Here is a 4,907-nt window from a genome sequence, read left to right on the forward strand (position 1 = left end):
ATCTGTCGATGGACATTTAGGTTGCTTCCATGTCCTGGCTATTGTAAATAGAGCTGCAATGAACATTGTGGTACATGACTCTTTTTGAATTATGGTTTTCTCAGGTATATACCCAGTAGTGGGATTGCTGGGTCATATGGTAGTTCTACTTTTAGTTTTTTAAGAAACCTCCATACTGCTCTCCATAGAGGGTGTATCAATTCACATTCCCACCAACAGTGCAAGAGGGTTCCCTTTTCTCCTCACCCACTCCAGCATTTATTTTTTGTAGATATTTTGACGATGGCCATTGTGACTGGTGTGGGGTGATACCTCATTGTAGTTTTGATTTGCATTTCTCTAATGATTAGTGATGTTGAGCATCCTTTCATGTGTTTGTTGGCAATCTGTATATCTTCTTTGGAGAAATGTCTATTTAGGTCTTCTGCCCATTTTTGGATTGGGTTGTTAGTTTCTTTGATATTGAGCTGCATGAGCTGCTGATATATTTTGGAGATTAATCCTTTGTCAGCTGCTTCATTTGCAAATATTTTCTCTTATTCTGAGGGTTGTCTTTTCATCTTGTTTATGGTTTCCTTTGCTGTGCAAAAGCTTTTAAGTTTCATTAGGTCCCATTAGTTTTTGTTTTTACTTCCATTTCCCTAGGAGGTGAGTCAAAAAGGATCTTGCTGTGGTTCATGTCATAGAGTGTTCTGCCTATGTTTTTCTCTAAGAGTTTTATAGTGTCTGGCCTTACATTCAGGTCTTTGATCCATTTTGAGTCTATTTTTGTGTATGGTGTTAGGGAGTGTTCTAATTTCGTACTTTTACATGTACCTGCCCAGTTTTCCCAGCACCACTTACTGAAGAGGCTATCTTTTCTCCATTGTATGATCTTGCCTCCTTTATGAAAGATAAGGTGACCATATGTGCGTGGGTTTATCTTTGGGCTTGCCATCCTGTTCCATTGATCTATCTTTCTGTTTCTGTGCCAGTACCATACTATCTCGATTACTGTAGCTTTGTAGTACAGTCTGAAGCCAGGAAGCCAGATTCCTCCAGCTCCATTTTTCTTTTGCCAGATTGCTTTAGATACTCGAGGCCTTTTGTGTTTCCATACAAATTGTGAAATTTTTTGTTCTAGTTCTGGTGAAAAATGCCATTGGTAGTTTGATAGGGATTGCATTGAATCTGTAGATTGCTTTAGGTAGTATAGTCATTTTCACAATGTTGACTCTTCCAATCCAAGACCATGGTATATTTCTCTGTTTGTATCATCTTTCATTTCTTTCAGCAGTGTCTTATAGTTTTCGGCAAACAGGTCTTTTGTCTCCTTGAGTAGGTTTATTCCTAGGTATTTTATTCTTTTTGTTGCAATAGTAAAATGGGAATGTTTCCTTAATTTCTCTTTCAGATTTTTCATCATTAGTATATAGGAATGCAAGAGATTTCTGTGCATTAACTTTGTATCCTGCTACTTTACCAAAATCACTGACTAGCTGTAGTAGTTTTCTGGTAGCATCTTTAGGATTCCCTATGTACAGTATCAAGTCACCTGCAAAGAGTGGCAACTTTACTTCTTCTTTTCCGATTTCGATTCCTTTTATTTTTTTCATCTCTGATTGCTGTGACTAAAAATTCCAAAACTATGTTGAATAATAGTGGTGAGAGTGGGCAACCCTGTCTTGTTCCTGATCTTAGTGGAAATGGTTTCAGTTTTTCACCACTGAGAACAATGTTGGCTGTAGGTTTGTCATATATGGCCTTTATTATGTTGAGGTAAGTTCTCTCTATGCCTACCTTCTGGAGAGTTGTTATCATAAATGGGTGTTGAATTTTGTCAAAAGCTTTTTCTGCATCTATTGAGATGATCATATGGTTTTTCTCCTTCAATTTGTTAATATGGTGTATCACATTGATTGATTTGCATACACTGAAGAATCTTTGCATTCCTGGGATAAAACCCACTTGATCATCCTTCATCTGCTGTGTACTTCTGTCTTCTCACGTTACTTATCTGTGTTTGGGGGTCTCCTTTTTGCAGGCTGCTGGTTCATAATTCCTGTTGTTTTTGGTATCTGCCCCCATTGGGTAAGTTTGGTGCAGTGGGTTGTATAGGCTTCCTGGTGGAGGGGACTGGTACCTGTGGTCTGGTGGATGAGGCTGGATCTTGTCTTGGTGGGCTGGACTGCATCCAGTGTGTTTTGGGGTGTCTGTGAACTTATTATGATTTTAGGCAGCCTCTCTGCTAATGGGTGGAGCTGTGTTCCTGTCTTGGTAATTGTTTGGCATGGGGTGTCCAGCACTGAAGCATGCTGGTCATTGAGTGGAGCTGGGTCCTAGTGTTGAGACAGAGATCTCTGGGAGAGCTCTCGCCGACTGATATTACGTGGGGCCAGGAGGGTTGGGGTGGTCCAGTGTCCTGAACCTAGCTTTCCTCCCTCAGAGCCTGAGGCATGACACCCGGCCGGAGCACCAAGACCCTGTCAACCACATGGCTCAGAAGAAAAGGGAGGAACAAAAAAGAAAAAGAATACATACATACATAAAATAATTATGAAAATAAAAAAATTTAAGAAAATTATTAAAATAGAAAAAACAAAAGAGAGCAACCAAACCAATAAACAACTCCACCAGTGACAAGTGCTAAAAACTAAACTAAAATAAACATATAAATCAGAAACTAGTCAGTCGTATACAGCAAACCCCTAGTCTACAGAGGTATTCCACAGATGCAGGGTACATCAAGTTGATTGTGGAGATTTAATCTGCTACTCTTGAGGCTTCACGGAGAAATTTCCCTTTCACTTCTTTGTTCGCACAGCTCCTGGGGTTCAGCTTTGGATTTGGCCCCACCTCTGCGTGTAGGTCGCCTGAGGGCGTCTGTTCTTCGCTCAGACAGGACGGGGTTAAAGGAGCAGCTGATTCGGGGGCTCTGGCTCACTCAGGCCGGGGGTGGGGTGGGGAGGGGCACGGAGTGCGGGGCGGGCCTGTGGCGGCAGAGGCCGGCGTGACATTGCAGCAGCCTGAGGCACAACGTGTGTTCTCCCGGGGAAGTTGTCCCTGGATCCCGGGACCCTGGCAGTGGCGGGCTGCACAGGCTCCCGGGGGGGAGGTGTGGATAGTGACCTGTGCTTGCACACAGGCTTCTTGGTGGCTGCAGCAGCAGCCTTAGCGTTTCATGCCCGTCTCTGGGGTCCGCGCTGATAGCCGCAGCTCGCGCCCGTCTCTGGAGCTCATTTAGGCGGTGCTCTGAATCCCCTCTCCTCGCGCACCAGGAAACAATGGTCTCTTGCCTCTTAGGCAGTTCCAGACTTTTTCCCGGACTCCCTCCCGGCTAGCCGTGGTGCACTAACCCCTTCAGGTTGTGTTCACGCCGCCAACCCCAGTCCTCTCCCTGCGATCCGACCTCCGAAGCCCGAGCCTCAGCTCCCAGCCCCGCCCGCGCCAGCGGGAGAGCAGACAACCCTCTCGGGCTGGTGAGTGCCGGTCGGTACCAATCCTCTGTGCGGGAATCTCTCCGCTTTGCCCTCTGCACCCCTGTGGCTGTGCTCTCCTCCGCGGCTCCGAAGCTTCCCCCCTCCGCCACCCGCAGTCTCCGCCCGCGAAGGGGCTTCTAGTGTGTGGAAATCTTTCCTCCTTCACAGCTCCCTCCCACTGGTGCGGGTCCCGTCCCTATTCTTTTGTCTCTGTTTATTCTTTTTTCTTTTGCCCTACCCAGGTACGTGGGGAGTTTCTTGCTTTGGGGGAGGTCTGAGGTCTTCTGCCAGTGTTCAGTAGGTGTTCTGTAGGAGTTGTTCCACATGTAGATGTATTTTTGATGTATTTGACGGGAGGAAGGTGATCTCCATGTCTTACTCCTCCACTATCTTGAAGGTCCTCCTCCAATTTTTGTCTTTAAACACACATAAAAAGAATTTTTGCTACTTCAATTGCTTAAAGCATCTCTTCCCACCTATGAATCTACTTTCCATCTTTGAATTTGCTTATTTTGAATCAATTTCCTTGGTACTCAGCAATTTTTGCTTAAACAGAAGAGTTTTCAGTTTTGCCTATTTTACGTTTTCCTTTATTTTATAAAACTTAGTTTTAAATTCTATTTTGTTATTTTAAATCCCATTCTGAATTATCTCTCATAGATATGGGATAAACAAATTTGTGGAAAAAGCTGTTCAATAGCTTGAATATAAATAGAGCAGAAGTTGGAATGGGTTTTACAGAGCTGTACAGGTTTAAAGCCCATCGGTGCATTTCAGTAGAATTCCATGCAAAAACTACCCTCAAGCATTTGAACTAATTTGAAATATAGGAGCAAGGAACTGCATCTATGTTATACCAGGTATATAAGAATGAGATCTGATCTAATACTCAAAATAGCTTTTTAATATAGTTATTTTGATTTCCATTTCTGACATATTAAATTTTATGCTCTAAGTGGTTAAATAATTGGTCCATGGTCACATAATTTGCAAATATCAGAGCTGGGGTTTTAATATGTATTATTGTATGTGAGTATGTATCTGAGTGTCTCTGTAATAGGACTTCCTTTGAGTGGAATATAAGAATAGAATTACATAAATATTTTTAAAACAATCTAGTTTCTATATCACAAAAGTACATGACCTGTTACTTGAAAACTATCAATCATTGGTTCATATTATGGAATAAGAAGGTTGTGATGAGCAACACTTTCCCCAGAAGACATTTCAGTATAATCACTTCTCATATTGTATTCCAGAAAATAATCAGATGGTCCTCAACTTTTACATAAACGTTTTCTTTAGCCAAAATTCCACTAAGTAAACAAACTAAAGGTACACTCTTATGATAACCAGCATATGGAAAAAGCAAATGAATCCGAAATCATTCACCAAATCTAGGTTTGGATGAGTTTCTTTATTGGTAAGATATTCTAGCTCTTTGTATTA

Source organism: Delphinapterus leucas, chromosome 3 (genome assembly GCF_059928025.1).
Source record: "Delphinapterus leucas isolate spDelLeu-1000000601 "Yukka" chromosome 3, BTC_Dleu_Yukka2, whole genome shotgun sequence".
NCBI classification, from domain to species: domain Eukaryota; kingdom Metazoa; phylum Chordata; class Mammalia; order Artiodactyla; family Monodontidae; genus Delphinapterus; species Delphinapterus leucas.